Raw genomic sequence first — 21,625 nt, 5'->3', positions numbered from 1 at the left:
AATTAAACATCGTTCCTTCCGGCTATGTCGTGTTATCAAACGTTGGGAACAGAACAAAGTATTCGTTAGAGAATTCTGGAACGGAACTATCATGTGGATATTAAAATATGCAGAAAGATCAAAAAACCAGCCGGAATAATAATGTGTGAGCAACACAAAAAGTCAGATTTCAATGAGAAGTATTCTTGTACGCAAAAGATGCAAGACGTCAAAGATATATTTTTAATCATACATTCTCATAAAGATATTAAAGAGAGAATTATATATGTCATTATAGAAAAATTGACATAAGTAATAATAAAGAATTATCGAGAGTATGAATACAAAAATCGATAAATTAAAGAGCACTTATAAGCGTTGTAAGAAAAAACTTAATCTACTTAAATTACATTGAAAAGGAATAGCATCATTAAAATGTAATGGAACTTCTATCTTCTTCATCATAAATTCACAGTCTCTAAGGTGCTTAACGCTATAATACTGTAATGCGATAAACTCATTCGTGTCGCATAAACTCACTCGCTATCGTATAAATAAAGCAAAATGTAAAAATCTATATTTTGTCATTTAACATTTATTTATCTCGTATTATAACATTTTTAATTGATTCTGTATGTATTACATATATTTTAATCAAAGAAATATATTTATTATATGCATATACAATCATATAATTAATTAGAAAAATTTTTTTAAATCAGAAATCCGCTAATTTTGCTTACCTATATTTTTTTCCTCTTATATTCAGTTGATATTATGAAGAACTCAGCTTATTGAAATAATTGCACAATAAAAAGAATCTAATATCTGATATTAATCTAAGATGGATATCTAGAAGCATGCTATCTGTCGTAATGTACTTACTGAAGAAACTAAGTCAAAGGTTCTCGTGAGTTCTAGAAGCTTAGCCAAATTGGTTCGCAAATATTTCTTTGTTAAGAGAAAGTACGATGTTTATTGAAGCAGTAACTTAATTAAACTGCACAATTACCTCAAATAATGACGTTTACGTCACATTTAAGTCCGACCATGTCAGGAAAATATTAAATATTTGCACAATATTCAAATATAATTCATATCAAGCTATACATCTACACACAAACATATATATGTATATACATATACACTAATTGGAAATATATTTATAATATTTTGTAATATTATTATACGATAATTTTTAATTAATAATCTAAATAGCTATATATTTATTTAAAAAATTTTTATTATTATTCATTAAAATATATTTAGAGAATTAATCTTGAATATTTTAATAAAAATGATAAAACGATCTACATATATGCTCGTAAATTATTTATTATAAATTTATAAAATATTCGCGAATATAAATAAAATATATTGTAATTGTATGTAAGTTTAAATGAATAAATATTTAATAAGATATGCGTATCGTTAAGCAGCCTCACGTATTTCGAGTGCCTCAAGTTTAATATGCGTGACATAATCTACATTCTCCGCTTAATTACATTCTCTTGATAGTTCTGAACAGTATGAAGTAACTGGAACATTAGCTCAATAAATTTAACAAACCGCGATATCGAGATTCATGTTATTTTACATTATTATGCAAATAACATTGGTAAAATTTACATAAAACTAAAATAAAACTAAAATAAATTTAAAATTAATTAAAAAATTTTTATGACTATCTATTATAAATACCATTCAATAAATACATTATATTTTTCGATCTGATTAATATTTCGTACATTTTAATAAAAAGAGAATTATTGTGTATGTTGCATTATTTAGATTATGTCATCCTATTTTATATATTCAGTTTGTCTCTGACATTTCGTGCAGCATGATTTCTCATTCTCTAAAAATCATAAAAATACCTCCAACTTTGCACGCCTTCATCTTGAGCGTTGTCACCCACTTTTCACACAGAAGGACAACTATGAGACAAGTCTGAAAAATTACCTTAGCTCTTTCTGCTACAAAGGTTTCATTATGGAGCACCTCGCTATTTATTTTCCTATCTGTCTCACTTCTTCACCGCACTATGTTGAATCATCCTTAACGAAGACCAAGTAATTGTTCAATTAATATTAATTAAAGGCAACTGGAACAGTTTCCAGAAACGCAAGATTTCTGCTATCACAGTGATACATTTTTAAGAATTACTATAATTTTTTATAATACAAATTCAGGTAGGCTTTTTATAATATTTTTGAAAAAAAACTACGTTTATTTAATATCATGTCTCTCAGCAAATACATAACTTTTTTATAACTTTGATTTATAAATACTCTTTTGAAAAAGAAATTTTTGTTTAAGCAAAACCAGATTTTGCATTCCCTGCATTTTCTAAATGATAACATGTACATATGTATAATAAATTCAATTACACAATAAATCTTGTTACATATGATTTTCTCCCTCTCCTTTTTGTCATATTTCTCTGTTATCGATATAAATTTATTATTAACTCTCTCGCATATAGGACATGAATATATGTATATTCTTTGTCCCGTAGCGCGCGCAGCAGTCCCACTGGTCCGATTAAACTACAATGACGTGTATCAGTTTACTGACTAGGGATCGAAACGAATATTAAATACTAAGTATGTTACTGTCATATACATGTCATAAGCACGTGTGTATCGAGTATCTTTGCGTGTCTTTTGTTTAAAAATTTAGCAGAAGAAACAAATGATTTCGTGATATTACATCCATTTTTATAGATCACATAGATCATATAGAAGAAGCATTAAGAATAAATGTACGTGTTATTGTATATTTGAAAAACTTGATGTGTATTTTCGTATATCGTACATTTAAAAAATTTAAATTAATAAAAATATAATTTATATTGTTAGCAGAAAATCTTGATAAAAAAAGCTTGTAGTTTATCTGTAATTCATCTATAGTTCATTTGTAATTCTCTCGTTCATACATTATCATAAATAATCATACATTAGTATAAATGTTGAAATGAGAAAGCTTTTTTAGCAAAATATAAAATATTGTAACTTTACTTTTACATAGGTATTGATTTGGAAGATTCGCAGTAGTTACTTGTTTTTTATTTTTTTTAATTTGATGTAACAGAATGTACGTTGAATTAATATTTTATGTAAAAATATGTAATTCGAAATATGTACGATGAGACAGATTTTACAAACTTCATATTTAGTTCATGTTTATCCATTCATATGACATTGTGAAACGTAATAATACCTAATTCACAATATTTGAAATATAATGCGATTTATTTAAATTAAATGAAATTCGGTGATGCAAATTTAATGCGTTTATTGATTGTCATATATCTGTCGTACGTTATTTCATTTTAACATTAGTCTAGTTATTACTTATATATAAGTAAGTTATTATTTATATTATATAAATAATAATATATTAAAAAAATAAATGACTTATTTGCAATTAGTTATTATATGTATATCTAATAAAAATATGATCTATCTTGTTTTAATATTCTTTAAAAATAAATAAAATATAAAAAATAAAGTGGGTTTAATAAAAATGACATATCTGACAAAAAATTCAATTTTTTTATATTGAGAAATTTGTACATATTTGAGAACAAATATAATTCAATTAATTATCGTTGAAATATTGATGTGTTCTCTCGTACGTTACAAAATGCATGATTTAATATTTCCTTTATATTGAAAAAAACGCGTTTAAATAATTTATTACCCGTTGCTACAAATTACTACGTGCTTAAAGGGAGAACCGAGAGAAAGCAACTGGGTGGAAAGGATTGAAAAAGGGCGAGAGAAGCAAGGGGATGAACGGTGGGAATACGAGCGAACGGCGAGTGCGATGAATGAGAAACATAATTTATTCAATTGATACTAATAAATGTATTTATCGCATCATCCAGTAGTTACGTCAGAATAAAACTGATACATTGTTAATATTGTTGTATTGAAAGGAGCACTATATTGATGCACGTAAGAGTGTTATAATGAAACGCTGTCATAAATTTTAATAATTTCGGAAAAAGAACCTTTAAAGTTTATCATAAAATAAACGATTTTATCGTTTCTCTTCAGATTGATAAAGATTTTGTTGAATAAAGATAAAGTTTACTTGTCAAACTTCTCTTCTGATTAATATTGAACTATTTTTCTATTAAATTAATCTCTTTCTATACAATTAATTTTGTCATCTTGAAATTTATGTCAATATTCATTAGAAAAAAATTAAGACAAAAGATGTTTCGAGAAATATATATATATATATATATATATATATATATATATCTTTATATATAAGCACCGTCTGTCTGTATGTATGTACGCGAACTACTTCCGCATTTGTGGACCGATTTTCGTGAAACTGGTACCAAAATGTTGCAAATTTTTCGGGGGTGGCTGCTGTGGGGTTTTTTTTTTAAATTTTTTTATTTTTTTTTTCTCAGAGGAGGGTATGTTTCTTTTTTTGCAATATTTCTGAACACATGGTATCAAAATGTTGCAAATTGTTTGGAGATAGCGACGATGCGGTTTTTTCAAGTGTTACACCCCCACCCACGCACCCACCCACGCATTCACCCACACGCATGCGCATTTATGGACCAATTTTCACGAAATTAGTACCAAAATGTTGTAAATTTTTCTGAGAAAACTGCTGTTTTATTTTTTTAAGTTTACGCCTCCACCCACACACCCACCCACGCAAATGTATATTTATGAACCGATTTTTTTTTAAATTGTACCAAAATGTTGCAAATTTTTTGGAGATGGCGACGATGCGGTTTTTTCAAGTGTTACATCTCAACCCACGCACCCGCCCACGCATTCACACAAATGCATGCGCATTTATGGACCAATTTTTACAAAATTGATACCAAAATGTTGCAACTTTTCTGAGAAAACTGCTGTTTTATTTTTTTAAGTTTACGCCTCCACCCACGCACCCACTTACGCAATCGCATATTTATGAACCGATTTTTTTTAAATTGGTACCAAAATGTTGCAAATTTTGTGGAGATGATGACGATGTGGTTTTTTCAAGTGTTACACCTCCACCTACGCATTCACACATTTATTCACAGATTTTTTCGAAATTTGTACTCAAATTTTGTCGGGGATGGCTACTATGATTTTAACAAATTTTTATCATCCTATTTATCCACCCATGCACCCATGTGCATACGCATTTATTGACTTGGTCACACCACTTCTTTATTTCTAACGATGTATTTTATTCCAATATTCTTACGTTGATAGATGGGATATCCATTTACATTAGCATTAGTTTTATCACAAAATTCTTTTGGAAAACCTTTTGAACATTTTCCACCGTCCCCAGTGCAAGGATAATTTGAAAAATAATATAATTTATGTAGAAGTTATAACAGGTCCTGCTCGAGGACAAATTGTCATGATTCCGAGGATAGATTTAATTACAAATGATTTGGAATTGCCATTTAAGTTTAAACGAAGACAGTTTCCTATTCGAGTGTCATTTGCTATGACAATAAATAAATCACAAGGACAAAGTTTAGAAAAAATTGGAATTTATTTGCCACATCCTGTATTTGCTCATGGTCAATTTTATGTGGCATTTTCTAGAGCAACAAAAAGAGAACGTGTAAAAATTAAAATTGATGAATGTAGCAATCAAGGACATTTAATTGAAGAAAGTGAAAAATGTTTTACAAAAAATGTAATATACAGGGAAATTTTGTAAATTGAAGAATTATGATATTGTATGAGAGCTAATAATAGCGTGTTAGCGGTGGGTACATTAGAAATAAAAAAAAATTGAGTAAAATGTAAAAAAGGATATAATAATTAAGTAATAAAAAAAATATTTAAAGTATATATTAACCAAAATAAATGTTTAAATTTTTTTGTGGATGACTACTATGTTATCTATTTCTTTCTCCCAGATATTTTATACACAACATTTTGACAGACAACAAATGTGGAAGTAGTTCGCGGTAATACAAAAAAGAATTAATTTGTTGTGTTAAAACGGATTTAATATAGGCTATATGAGGACCGCGCGAAGCGCGGTCCGAAAAGCTAGTATATATATATATATATATATATATACATACAATATATATATATATTTCTCGAAACGTATATATATATATATATATATATATATATATATATATATATATAATAGTACCGAAACTCTCATCTCTTGAATTATTTAATATAAAACAACGAAATTTATACTATACTAACAATGATAAATTATTAAATTAAGGCCATGTGTAACGAGCAATACGATATTATTTTATTATTTAGAAGAAAATTCTTAATTTGAAATAATAATTACACAAACGTTTCGAGCTCTACTTGCTCCTCTTCAGTGCGCAAAAAAAAAATAGTGATAATAAATAACGATAATAAATAAATACATAAAATTCTAATAAAAAATCCGCAATACATAGTCAATATAAGTTATATAGTTAAGTCATAGTTAAAACGCAAAATATATTTACAATGAATTGAAACCATTAAAATAGTTCAACAAAGTAAGAACCCAATTAGAAGCAGAATGATTCGTCCGGTTATTCATAAAATATTTTAGAATTATTAATAAAAACTCGGAGTGACACTTATACATTGCTCCAAACGAACCACTTATCGTTATTTGACGAAAGTCCCTCGATCTGGCAGGAGGATGGACATAATCATTGCCAGATCGAGGGACTTTCGTCAAATAACGATAAGTGGTTCGTTTGGAGCAATGTATAAGTGTCACTCCGAGTTTTTATTAATAATTCTAAAATATTTTATGAATAACCGGACGAATCATTCTGCTTCTAATTGGGTTCTTACTTTGTTGAACTATTTTAATGGTTTCAATTCATTGTAAATATATTTTGCGTTTTAACTATGACTTAACTATATAACTTATATTGACTATGTATTGCGGATTTTTTATTAGAATTTTATGTATTTATTTATTATCGTTATTTATTATCACTATTTTTTTTTGCGCACTGAAGAGGAGCAAGTAGAGCTCGAAACGTTTGTGTAATTATTATTTCAAATTAAGAATTTTCTTCTAAATAATAAAATAATATCGTATTGCTCGTTACACATAGCCTTAATTTAATAATTTATCATTGTTTTTATTGTCATACGAGCTTGAGCATTGGTATGTGATGGTTTGATTAGGTATTAATTTTGTATACTATACTCTTTAATGAGATAGATTTGATCCTGCAATAAAATATCTAACTACTTTCTCTCGATAATGCAATTGTGTTATGCATTATAATCTTGTTCGCAGAAAATTCAAAGTTTAATTAATCGCTGCACTGCATTGAATTCATAACACTATGCCTACACACGAACTTAACTGCATTGTGATATGTAAAATGTAACAATAATCATTTAATATTATTCAACATAAAAACAACCAGTAATTAGGTATTGTTTCGGATTCGCTAATTAATAATTATATTCCGTGCAAATATGTGTTCTCAATATCAGACAGTTTTGTTTCATAAGAAGTGTTTATTTGTAGATAGTCCCTAATTTATGTATATATTATCAAAAGTATGTATGTATATATGCATAGGTGTAAACAATTATAAACAAACAAATCGCACGCGGCGCACTAAAATATTAAAACAAAATTTATCCGAGGTAAATATTATCTTTACAAGAATTAATTTATAATTTATTGGTTACTTATTATATACATATACATGCATTTATGTATATTCAAATGTTCACGTATGTTTATCAAGAAAGTTAAATTTTCAGGCAACTAATCGATTTTGTGCGTTTAAAAAAATCTATGCACAAAATTTAAAACCCCGTTAACACAGCTTTATCAACAGACCTGTCCATTAAGATCAATCACATACGACATTCTCGTCGAGTAAAAATCTCAATTGGAAATATGATATCGAGATTTCCACTTACGCGGGATACGAATACAATTTTATTTATCGATATTTTTTTATCGTTTGAAAACTTCTCCATTGAGTCATATATGAAGCAATGTTCGAAAGAGAATTCTGTAAAAAAATGTTAGAAAATCCATAAGTCTATACTCACATCAATGTTTCGCGATCCTCTCCTGGTCCGTCGTCAATCGCCATCTTCTATATACACAGGTATATCTTCTCACACATACATATGTATAGCTCTTCTGTGTATCACTCCGATATGCGTCGAAGAGTCGAAGGTCAAAGCGCGCGCGAAGAACGATTAAAGACGCTGCCGCTGCTTTCGGTATCGGCCGCTCAATCGGGTGGCGCGGCAGTCGGCAGCGCGCCAATCGGAGCGCGCGCCGCCGCCGCGACTCGGCGTCTCGACTCGAGGCTCAGTTCACCGCAGTCAGTCGCGCGCGTGGTTTGCGTTGTGTTGTGTTGCGTCGCGTCGCGTCGACGCCGATCTCTTTCTCTCTCTCTCTCTCTCTCTCTCTCTCTCCCTCTCTTGCAGCGAGAGAACGCACAAGCTGCGCCGATTATTCCAAGCACGATGCAGTGCGTAGCGTGAGAAGGATTGCCCTTGAAAGAATCTCACCGATCTATTTATGCGTACGTGCGTTACACATTGGCGTGCGCCATACCGATACTCGATTTCGCATTGTCGCGCGAGATCAGTACAGTATTTGCGCGTACGATTATTTGGTGCGACTGTATTAGTTTCGCGCATTGTTCCGTAATCGGTATACGTTGTTTCCTCGGTGACCCATGTTCCGCGCGTGTGTGTGTAGTGTATATATATGTGTCGGTTGCGCGGAATAGCGTGACGCCTTGCGCCACGTTTGAACGACCGTTACGCTACATTTCGGAGTACGGGAGTGTCGGTTTTGTAGCCAAGTTCATATAGTATCGCGATGTGTCTCGGCTAGTGCGTCCTTGGTGAGATTAAAGCAACAGGAATTGTGAGGCAAGAAATATAGAGACAAAGGAGCAAAGCTGTTGTGGGGACGTGCTGAGAGAGAAGGAACGCGAAGGACATTGTCGCTGCCTTGATTGATGGATACGGAGATCCGGACAAACGTCTATGGTAAGTGCCAATCTTTTTCTTTTCATTCGTTTCCCTCGAGGCTTCCTTCGTCGCGAGACGGATGCACGAAGTTTAAAACGAAGGTGCCACCGTACCTATATAATATATACGTGTGTGTATATTCGCACGTGTACGATTCTGAATACGATTTCTGTCTCTCTTCCGCTCGGACATCACGAGAGCGCCGATCGAGCTTATCTTACGTTACGGTCCGTGGCACACGAGGCGATGCACACCGGCCGTGTTCATTTTCGTGTAACGCGGTCTCGCCCGGAATGGAATCTCGTCCGGAGCGGTGAACCTCGTGCGTGATCTCTCGGAATCTCTCTCTTGTCTTCGACTCTTCCAGCGACGCTCTTCTCGGCTTTGCTCCTCGCTCGGCCGCGCACGACGACGATATCATCTCGTCGCAAGACCGCACAATCCGTGCTCCTCGCCTTTGAATCGTATTCTAACCGCGTATCTAATATTAAATTCGATCATCCGTAAGCTGAAAATTTATTTCTCTTATGTGAGATTTGAAGAAAAAAATAGTGAGGGAGAGAAAAAGAGAGAAAGCGTATAAAATATTATACGTTACATTTCAAACGTCCGACAGAAAATGTAATTTTCATTCTCAATATAATATGGAATTTTTGTGATTTAATGATTAATACGCGTCGAGAATATTTTGACATATGTTAATATAATGAGAATAAATATTTCAAAAATTTGAGTGCCACATATATGTAAAAATACGGTTGTTTATATCGAATCAAGAGTATGCCGATTTATTGATCGTCTGCGCGAGAATAATAACAGAATCCGAACATTTAAATTATGTAGCGTAAATCTTGAATATTTTTGATCGGTCGAGAATTACAATTAATATCGACTGTCATGTAGAATGCATTTATTCAATGGATAATAATAGAAGATTCAATGGATATAGCACCGATATAGATATATCATGCTATTTTATAGAGATTTAACAATCATATATGAAATAAACTTTATTTAAATGGAAGAAACGTTGATTCAGACATACGCAAACATTAGTAAATACATAAGTACTTATTCAATCTTGCGAGTCTTTGGTGCCTCGTGTTATCGAATTTTTTCGGAGGTTTATATTTATGTGCTTGCGTTAGCATTCCTTCGCGATATGGATAGTTAATTGATATTTTTGTACTTACATAAGATTATATATGTATATTGTAATTATATTTTGCCATGTAAGCTTTAATAATTTAATTTATACAAGCTTTTTTTATTGAAAGTTTGCGTCTATCTTATCAATGTTAAAATTATTTTATTCAATTATTGTGTAGACGTAAAATATTTGAGAGTTCTTATATTGCAAAAAATACAATTTTCTCAAGATAATAATAAAATGAAGATTAATTGCGTTTTCTATTTTTATTTTATCTAAAACGCAATTGCAAAATATAATTTCTAATGTTTTATTATAATGCATATTTTATAACTGAATATGTTTTGGAAATTATTGAAATTCTCGTGATGCATAATAGAAAGGTAGGATCAATAAAATAATATTTGTCCGTGTGTAAAAGGTCTGGAAATATTCTTCTAATATTTACATATATCAATCTTCTGTAAGTCGTTGTTTGGAACAACAGTTTCGATACAAGATATCAATTCTTTCGCAGAAGCGATCAATCTATTGCAATTGGCATGAAATAAGATATCAAACTTTTCGAGAGCTAGAGACCGAATAAAAATTTGTTTTGATCTCTACTGTATACTTACTTTATTTGAGTGAGTGTTCTTTTTCAATAGAAAAAATTTTATATCGCATATAATATATAGTATTTTTTAAATTTTTATATAGGTTTTTAGCATACACACACAATTTTTTTATATCCAATATCGTTAAATTATTTCGATGATCAAACATGAATAATTGGCGAGAAGTTTACCGCGTATTTTGTGTAAACAAACGTCGTTATACACTGCCGCTTCCCGAGATGACAAGAACTACGAGTCAGTTTGCCAACATAATTGGTGCGCGTTGTCAATTCCGAATATACGTTATTATCAAGTTCGAGGAACTTTCTCCCTAGGATGAGCGAGATCCGCTTTGCAATATTATAAACGCAGTTATTTGTACAAGCTCTCTTCCTTCCCTTCATTGAAAGTCGAGACAACCGAACCGTTCTATTAAAACGACAATCGAGTCGCTGGATAGCGAGCAAGAGTCGACAATTTCGTAGAGCATTTAATTATAAGGTTTCATCTCGCAATTTAGAAGAGTTTCAAATGTAAAGAGAAAAGTCAATTTCTTCGACAAAGCACTTTCGTTTATCAAACATGGCAAAGATAATGTCCGAAAGACAGATGACAAATATATATGCATACTACTTTTCTAATACTTATGTGTCGAATAGGAAATTTTATCAATAATACATTAATTAACAGTAATCAATTTTATAAAATAATTTCCTGTTATTTTAATTGGAAATTTGGAGATATACAAAGAATAAGTTAAAATATTTGATAATAAAATAGTATGGCATTGTTCCGATAAAAGTTTATAGAATTCATTATCAAATATCTGTCTATCCTATTTTCTAGCAAATTTATATGCTAACCTAGTGATTTATTCATCGATCTGTGAACGAATTGAAACATTCATTTCTGTTTCAATAACATTTCGATAGATGTATACAATTTTAGTACCTGAAAATTTGAAATTGCAGTTTGATATTTTTATATGCATCCTGATTGTATTTTGAAGAGAAATACATATATGTAGCATTTTTTTATTTGTCGGTTTGTATTAATATGGAAATGTATGCGCTATATTAAGGAGAGTAGTTAATTTTCAATATTTACACACTATATTTTTAAATAAATAATAATCCTTAAGGTTGCCAGTAATAATTAATAAAAAACCACTCCTCAATGTTTAAAGTCGACCAGACTGGCAATAATTTATTATAAATAATTATTTGAAATACAACAACGTTTCGGCTGTCATTGCAGCCCTTTTCAAGTACATCTATAAAAAGTTCAATCAAAATAATTATAATTTAATACACTTATTCGCAACAATTAATTATACATTTAAAAACAAAAATGTGTTACATACCAAATTTAAAACAGTAAATCAACTTCTATGCAAACTACCGACAATGTTAACGCTTGTTTTGATGAACAATGCAAGACTGACAGAAGTAAGCACATATTAAATAGATGTTAACTGTTCACAAGAATCTTAGTCACTAAGCGTTAAGAAGATAGAGACGAAACTAAATGTGTCTTTCGTAATTTAAATCGTCATAATAAAGTCAAATAAATAAAAATAAATAAATAGGTGGATATAAAAATAAAAATAAAATTAAAAGTAAAAAAAAAATAAATATAAAACGACTTAAATAACGTCAAGAACACGATCATAAATCCCACTGAAATTCTCCGTATCTTTCTGTAAATTAATACTTTTTCTTTGTTTTTTTATGTAAAACATTTCTGCAATTTCTCTTTTTCTTGTCTGTTTTTCCTCATGCAGAATCACCGGAGAATCCCAACGGAACTCATGATCGTTGCAAGTCCGATGTAAACTAACGACAGAATGCAATGTCTTGTCTTTTTTTATGTTATTTCTATGTTCTTTAATGCGCGTTTCTAAATGTCTCTTTGTCTGTCCTATATAAGCCGAATCGCAATTCGCACAATCAATTTTATAAACAACATCAGTTCTTTTTAAGTTTTCGATCCCATCTTTACCTCTTTTTATCAACGTGTCCAATTTTTTTGGGACAGTATACAAAGCATCAATTCCACTTTTATTGATGCAACGCGTAATATTCTCGCTAAGATCTTTAATGTAAGGTAACACAATGCAATTTCGCGTATCAAATTTATTTCGATTGGGCGAGTTAAGATTACCGCCAAATTTAATCGCTCGAAGTCTTTTATTGATGTTTTTGTTAATAATTGTTAACGGGTAACAATTATTAATAAGGATTCTTTTGATTAAATTAATATTTTCTTCATGAAAAATAGGGTCAGCGAGTAAAATAGCCCTATCAACTAGGCTTGTAATCACACTAATTTTATATCTCATAGGATGATTTGACAGAAAATTAATATAGCGGCCTGAAAACGTAGGCTTTCGGTACCAATTAGTCGTCAATCTACCACCGATACGTATAACGTTCGTATCCAAAAAACTCAGAGAACAATTTTTCTCTAGTTCGAACGTAAACTTAAGTCGAGTGTGGAAACCATTGAACACACGAAGCATATCCTCAATTTTTTCTTTCGGAATAATTGAAAAAATATCATCGACGTACCTAAAATAACAATAGGGTTCGAAATCCAATTGACGCAAACAGTATGATTCCAAATCGTCCATAACAATGTCAGAAAGAATCGGAGACAATGGAGACCCCATCGGAGAACCGAAAACCTGTTCGTAAAATTTTCCGTCAAAAACGAAGCTCGTTGAGCGCATAACCGTGTCAATGGCGTGTAAAAACTGCGCAAGGCTAAACGAAGTAAATTGTGAGATGTCATCCCATCGGTTTTCTATTGCTATTTTAATTAATTCCCAAGGGGTGTTAGTAAAAAGTGAAGTCACGTCCAACGAAATCATAACATGGCTGTCGTCGATGTTTCTGTCTTTAATAATCTCCACAAAGGACCAACTATCCTTGACATGAGATCGAGGTTTATTGACTGCATTTTGTAGTATCTCACTCAAAAAGGATGCTATGTTGTAAATAGGACTTCCTACAGTTGAAATTATGACGCGGAGAGGGTAACCTACCTTATGAATCTTTGGTAAACCATACGCACGAGGCAAATTACCATTCGTACACCTCAATTGTCTGTATGTGTTATCGTCTATTAATTTATTATCTAACCAAGATTTTAATAAATTAGCAACCCTCGTGCTCAGCGGAGTCCTATTAAGTGATCTATACGTAGAATCGTCTTTCAATAAAAAATTATAATTCAATAAATAATTATTTATAATAAATTATTGCCAGTCTGGTCGACTTTAAACATTGAGGAGTGGTTTTTTATATTTTTAAAATTTGAACACTGCAGGTTAAATATACTTCTCGAGATTATTTTCACGATATAATCTAACAAAAGATGCTGATATTTAAAACGGAAATGAACATAACATTTCTTTTTTTATGTTTCTCATCTTCGTAACAATAATAGTGTTGCATATATTTATATCAAGTAGAAATATTTATATGCCACCATAACGTCTATTATAATTAATCTATCTGCGCTGTATATGAGCGATATAAATAATATTTTGAATTATTTTTCTCCTAATATAACATTCGTATTATTTTACTTGAAGTATAATATAGAGCACAATATCGAATTACATATCCGGTTGCATATATGTATAGATGCATTGGCACGGCAATCTGTTTTGACCATAAATCGACTACGTCATTGAACTCAAGTCGTCTCGCCTTATTCCTCTCTTCGCTCTTAGCCATCGTGACGCATCACGAGTCTTATGATAAGATACGTGTATGAATCATGCGTGAGCATCCAATTCACATTGCCCTGCCTTGAATGTCGTGCGTGTTCTCTGATCATATGTATCTTCGTGTAGAGGCTTCTCAGTCTACCGCGCCTATGTTGCCATTCAAAAAAAAGGAGTCAGGTAGAAAATAAGTGAGGGTTAAAACTTTAGATATATATATATACCAACATGGCATTTAGTTACGTATATTCTTGGAAAAATCTTGGTCAAAGCGGAAACAAAATATTGGACAAAATATAAAAGAAAAATCGTATATAAAGGAATATCTATCTATAGAAAAGGAAACGAAAAATATAACAAAAAAATAAAAAGGAAAGAGCACAAAATAGAACAGTGATTTATGTCCATAGTTGGTATCTTTTTCTTTTATGAGGATGAAAAGAGTCAGATAAATTTTACATTTGTATTATAGTATATAAAGGAAATAAATAAAAAATAAACAAATAATTTAGAAAATGATAACGTTTAGCAGCATTTTTTCTCATATAAAAGCTTTGTAAAGCTTATTTGAGAGATTATTATAAAGCCTGATATGCGCGCACATATTATACGAAAGATTCATAATACAATTTGGTTTTATACTTTAGATACAAGATTAGAAACGACAGCTCGTATTATGCGAGCAGATATTATTTCCAACTCTATGTATGTATATGTATATTCTACAAACTTTAAAATTCAAATTTGTGTAGCATAGAAACATGTTCTGCGAGACATAATCCTTCTTTTATAGTACATTAATTGTTCCGCTTACATATGAGTTAAGGGATATTATTAGATAATACACAATCTTGATACATATATAAATTATTTTCATCGCTCATCCTACGTTATTATTAAAATCGTAAGTTTCAAAATATTGTTTTTAAAAGAGGACCATTTATAATATAAGAGACAAATTTATAATAAGAAAAAAAAATGTTGAAACCGACGAAATTATAAATGAACTATATTTTTTATCTGTTGATTAATCGCTTTTATTTATAATTATATATTATAATATAAACGAGAGATTTTTTGTTCTACTTTGGTATATGCGTCTTTAATGTTCGATGTTGCTCATCTTTCGATATTCCGCGTATACAAATCAGACCGCAATCATTAGTCACGCTTTATTTCGCGTCATTTGCGCTAAAATAGTCATCAACCTTCCGAGAAGGAATCCCTGATTCATAACATAGTTTTGAAAAGTCATTCGTGAAATCGAATGCTAGAGAGCGATTTACTATGACTTTAACGATCTGCGGCTGTGTGCGCATCGCTACGCATTGCGCGACGATAAAACGTTTCTTCGGAATCAGCCGGTTCTTGTCGCCCGCCGTGACGTTATCTCGTGACCAGATCGGAGACGGTAGTTTACGCTTGCCGATTGTGGCACCGATGACCGTCGTTACCTCACAGTCGGCAGTCCGTTGGAAATTGCTGAAATAGAAACGTCGGGTAGACATAACATTTTCACAGAAAGCCGTAAATCGTTGCTTTTTCTTCGAATGTCGAGTAGTGCGCTAAGTCGACCGAGTCAAGGCGCCGGGATTTTCCTTTAATGGATTTCGAACGCGGTAGGATTTGTAAGTTAAAAGAATTCTCATCGAAGATGTGAAATGTAATAAATCGTTGACCACATAGATATTGATATTGATTCAATAACGCTCGATAGGTATTTCTAACACGCGATATTAAATTATTTAATTGTATAAGCAAAACATATGTAAGAAATCATAAAAGTAATAAGATATATAGAATCATAAGATATTATAGTTTTTAATAGATTTCAGATTTTATATTATAATATATTCGTGTGCGCATGTAATATAACATTAAATGAAGGATATGAATTTTTTTTTATTTGAGATACGCGTTAATTATATTGTATAATATGCTCCATCAATCTACAAAACTAAAAAAAATATAATACAAAGTAATTTTCTTTGTATTGTTTCTTTATAATGTTCACTGAGATTATTTACGATACGAGTCAGCACAAGTTTTGCACAATTCAGCGCAATTTAAAAAGCAGCGTTTTTAAAAGTGCTGCGTTGACCATGGGAACATTTTATCTTTTAAAGAATAGCGTCAGTTAGGCACGTAATGTCCAGAGTAGAAACTGGCACGAATTTAAGATCAGCATAAATTGTTTTTGTAAGTTGTTAAAAAAAAATAATGCTAGAGATGGAAAGAGATTAATTTTATTTTAGTAACAAAATGTATTAATGAGAGGATGAATATTTATCCAAAAATGCATAACTCGTTGCTTAACTTTGCAGTAGAATTACAGTTACGTAATTACACATAGATATTTGAAAAATGAATGATTAGCTAAGAGCAAGCGTTGTTTTTACGATATTTAATAAAATATCTATGAAATGGATTGACCTCACCGTGTTAATGGAAGATAAAACAAGAACAATTTTCTGCCATAAATAACTACGTGTTACATTGACAGACAGCGCTACATTATGCACATTCCATAAAGGGCACTTACCCTGATTAAGTCTCTAGGCTTATTATGCGCTATACACTATATAGTATATAGACGCAGATGGGATGGACGCATCGGATATTGCTCTGTAATCGTGCGGACATGAAAGGGCAATGTGAAGCGTTTTAGTAGTATTTTCATTATGTATTATACGGGATCAATCTTTTACTCGAAGAAATTAATTATCTTATCGTGCGTGTGTTTGTATTTGCGTAATTTGGCGCGGTTCGTTCTAGTAGCGCGAAACGTACGTCGATTCGACGCAGCTTGTTTGCCACCCCCTCTCTCTATCTCATCCCTTATACACGTATATTACACGTCGTATATACGTGCGTGTTTTCACTTCTGTTGGCGGGAAAGTGCACACTGTAATCTGATTTAAAGTCCACTCCGAGTGTGGTACCGTTGACTGTGGCCGTAGAATATAGGAACAGCACGCAATGGAGATCTACGTGACTGATAAAACGACCAGGTTCGCGGAGACTTTTTCTCTCTTTCTCTCTCTCTTTCGCTCTTTCTACGTACGGGATGTTTTATTTAGGTATATAACGCTCTTTATACATCGGATCATTAGTGACGTAGCTTTGAGGACTTATCGAGCGTCATAACGAAACACGGAGTCGTCAATCACAACGATAAGGCATTTTCAACCGATGCTTTTATTATAATTTTCTTGAATTTATCCCCAAGCAGCTTCTCGATTCATTGTCTTGCTCTATTAGCTTTATTTACTTTCCTTAACGACAAGAAATCCGTTTCAAACCCATAAGCAGTACTGTCTCTTCATGTTTTTCTCTTGTTCGAGTTCTCTTCTATATTATATTTCAAATATATAAAAAAGGAAATTCAAGACTTGGATGTTTTGCAAGGTTCGTTTTGCTTTATTCACCAAATCTTACTTTCTTCTTCCTCTGTCATTTTACTCGCGATGTTAGTCGTCGAAACGAATGGACCACGAAAGGATCGGATTGAACTGAAGCTTCCTAAATCCTCATCGATCGTTCGTAATGGACGAGACGACGCGGGATAACTATGAATTTTTAATACGATCACGTCAGAATCATTATGCCTTGTCAGTGCGATTTACAATCCTCGTGCGCGCGTAATGTAAGACTTATGAGACTTCATCGTGCTTCGAATAATAATTCTTATTCCTATGCTAGAATGAGCTACTTTGGATTTTCCTCTGACGGCGTCAAATAAAGGCGACAAGCCGCCAAGTGCTGAAAGAAAAATATTATGCTGGAAATTAGCTTAGCTTTCATCATCATCTTTCTTTCTCTCTCTTTCTCTCTCTCTTTCTCATTGCATCTGCAGCTTTTTATTAACAATATGTAATCTAACAAGATTCTCGGCATTGTGACACATCTTAAATTTGCGATCCGATCTCGAGGAGAGATTGTTATTACATCTTAATCCTCACAAAGAAGGAAACGTTTTATGTTTCTCTTTCGCGTCGAATTCTTATAAATGGATATTAATAATATAGGTATACGATGTACGATTATGGCAATAAACGCGTAATATAGTGAACATTTTGCCAATTTAAAAATTTCAAATTAGAATTTATGATTAATAAAATCTTATTTCTGAGATCTCTGAGAATTATATAGTATCAATTTTCGTATACCTAATGAAAATTGCTTTTCAAATATATTCAAATTTTTATTTTTTTTGTCTAATTGTTAAAAGTCTTTTAAGCATATTAAATTTGTTGGGAAAAGGTCCTGAAATTCTATTAATTATATTGAAATTTTAAATGAGTTATTTCATAGAGATACCTATTTTTCACTCTTAATTATATTTTATTATATCAAACATGTAATTTAATTTATCAGTATCAAAAGTGTAAAAATTATAGACGGCAGTATTTAAGATGGAAGTATATTTTCTCTGAAAAATTATTAAAAAATCAGTACATATTACTACATTTTGAAATTTAGTTTGTGTTTATTCTTCGTTCTTTATTCGGATGTTATTGACTACCATTCAACAGTGTCCTTTTGTAAACAATATATCAACGATCTGAAAAGTTTTACTGGTTGATCAGAAGAGAAAAACATGTTTGAAAAATTGGACCGCTTTATCATAGCCATATAACAAGGCTTTCACGCAACAAAGCCGATAATTGTTGTTGGATTTAGTATAGGTAGCTATAATCTCCCTGAATGTGCGTTTATCATGGTACATTTCGGCTGCGTTGTCCCGCGATAAAAATAATACAAGAATATCGGTGGAAAATAACACATAAATTTTTTTTTATTTATATGGCAGATGTAGTGAGATTATATTATATATAATTAATGAAGTTTCGAGTCTCATGCTATTAACGTAATTACCTCGATTATCATAATTGTTATTGTGATTATATGCTGCTGAAGCAGACGTGTTATTACATATATACATCGAGTAAATTAATCTTTTTAATCATGCCGCAATGGGAGTTGCTATATCGATTTAATGAATTTTTTGCTCGAATAACATATGCAATTAAATATCACAATTTAATTCTTTCCTTCTCTCTTTCTCTCTCTTTCATCTACTGAATCATATTTGCATTGAATACATTTTTCATTATATTTGATTAGAAATTATGTGTAAAATGCATGTAGGTATTATATAATTACATTGAAAATGAGCATAGAACAAGATTTAAAAGATTATAATATTTGTAGATATTAACAATGGATTATAAGCACAAGTATTCTTTGTATTATTCAATGGTTTAAATACACGTCATGCGATAATGTATCGCATTTAACGTTTCTTACATATCTTTAAACAGATCTTATGCAACGCATCGAACGTTCTAGTTTCGAAGAAATTTGCGCAAGAGCTTAAGCCGTACTTAAACCTTCTCGAAGTGCAAATGTAAGAATGTTAACACATCGTTATTGAACTCGTTCATTCATTAACCTAATATCTCAACGTACAGTTTAACAATGATTACACTATATGGCAGTATCTTATATCGAATTGTAGATCGTTTATCTCTTCATGAAATACTTTTCTATAAAATTTCTTGAAAATGAAAGCGCTACAAAATTTCATCGCGTCTAATTTGTTTAAAATAGAAAAAAATAGTACATAAGATCCCCTCATTCTCATTAGCGTCGTTCTTAGTTAGTATGAATATTATATTTACATAACAAGAATATAATTTAAATGCATTGCGTATAAAAGTATGATATTATTTCACTTGCAAGTTAAAATAAATGAGATTTTTTCGTGTACATATTAATTTGTGTACTAGTAGAAGTCCATTGCAGTTAACGTAAACGCGTTTGCTTGTTTATGTGGCACACCAGTGTACTCTTAATGTAAAAGACTCCGCAGGAGGTGAGGATGATATAAACGGACATTCAAGTGTTTGTTTAAGTCGCATACTCTGTTTACAACCCCCACAAGAAAAGTTTTGATGTCGGTGATACGTGAGAATGTGTCTGTTATTGTTACATGAACTTTGATGCATTTTTTTTCAGTTTTTTCTAGTTTTATTCAACACCTTTTGAATAATATTGATGTCAAAGATTTTTAATATAATCGAATTATAATGTTGCATTTTTAAAATTGATATAAAAAATATATTCATGTATAAAATTAGAATCGGAATATTATTATGTGTACTGAGATTTTTTTCTCTGATCATATGACACTCTCGACGATCTTTATGCGTCTTTGTAATCCGACACGTAATTAATCCGACATGTAATTTTATTACGTAAAATATCAAGCTTTTAATTCAGTAAATAACTAGATCGAATTTCGATCATCTTGTATCATGAGATGCAAAATATGCTAAACAAGAGTATGTTGTTATCTTTTATTTTCTCAAGATATTTTTAATTTATAATTCTCTAAACTTACAAATATCGTTTCTACAATATCATATGTGTTTGATGTTAAAAATTAAATTAAATATAACTTGAATTTTTTGATAATAACTAGTAAAAGTTTTATTAATGGTTTATGCAAGTGATTCTTCTAATAAGGGATGTATAAGAATTTTGATTAGTTTTATGTATAGACGAGAGAATAGTGGCTGCGCTATACAATGAAGCTATCTGTTTATAATTTAATGATTATATCTTGATGCATGTTTCTGATGCGGATCTGACGGTGTGGAATGAAAATAGGATTCTATAAAGCATGATTGATGGGGATTAATGGGGATTAATGGAGAATGAGTACAATTTAAGTTATAGCGACATTTATCATCAAATATTGACAATTACGTTCACAATAGCAATGTATTAATCTTATATGTAGTCTTGTTAAAAACGGTTGCAATTTTGCGAAAACATTTTCATAAGAAATGTGATTCAAATTCTATGAGCATATATACATATATATATATATATATCTTGTTGACATACATTTTCAGTCGCAAAATTTACGATTGAATCTAGGATATGTTTAACCAATTAAATATTGAATTCTATTGGCGCTGGGCCGCTTTTCTTCCGCGCAAACAAATCGGAAAAACTCCACTCTTCGGCTACCACTTCGATTGTACTTCGAGCTTTCTGAATATCGAAAATATATCGGCCGTTAGTTGGACAGCTTCTAATATGAAAATTATTAAAATGTTGAGAAGTCCTGCGTAAGAAAGTTAGATTAAAGTCAAAGTTCAAGATC

The 21,625-nt window shown here is 31.2% G+C and overlaps 1 protein-coding gene across 2 annotated transcripts in view; it reads left to right on the top strand.

Annotated features, from left to right (window-relative positions):
• Nucleotides 1–8,316: 8,316 nt before the first annotated feature.
• Nucleotides 8,317–21,625, top strand: part of kek5 (leucine-rich repeat, immunoglobulin-like domain-containing kekkon 5 protein) — a 213,406-nt gene continuing 200,097 nt past the window's right edge. For both annotated transcript variants that reach the window (XM_029316135.2, XM_029316134.2), the window contains exon 1: nt 8,317–8,987. The gene's annotated coding sequence lies outside the window, so the exon portion shown is untranslated. The remainder of the gene's footprint in view (nt 8,988–21,625) is intronic.

Source organism: Nylanderia fulva, unplaced genomic scaffold (genome assembly GCF_048542155.1).
Source record: "Nylanderia fulva isolate GAGA-0341 unplaced genomic scaffold, ASM4854215v1 Scaffold7, whole genome shotgun sequence".
Classification (NCBI taxonomy): domain Eukaryota; kingdom Metazoa; phylum Arthropoda; class Insecta; order Hymenoptera; family Formicidae; genus Nylanderia; species Nylanderia fulva.
Note: the sequence above shows the minus strand (reverse complement) of the source record. Positions and strands in the feature narration are given on the sequence as shown.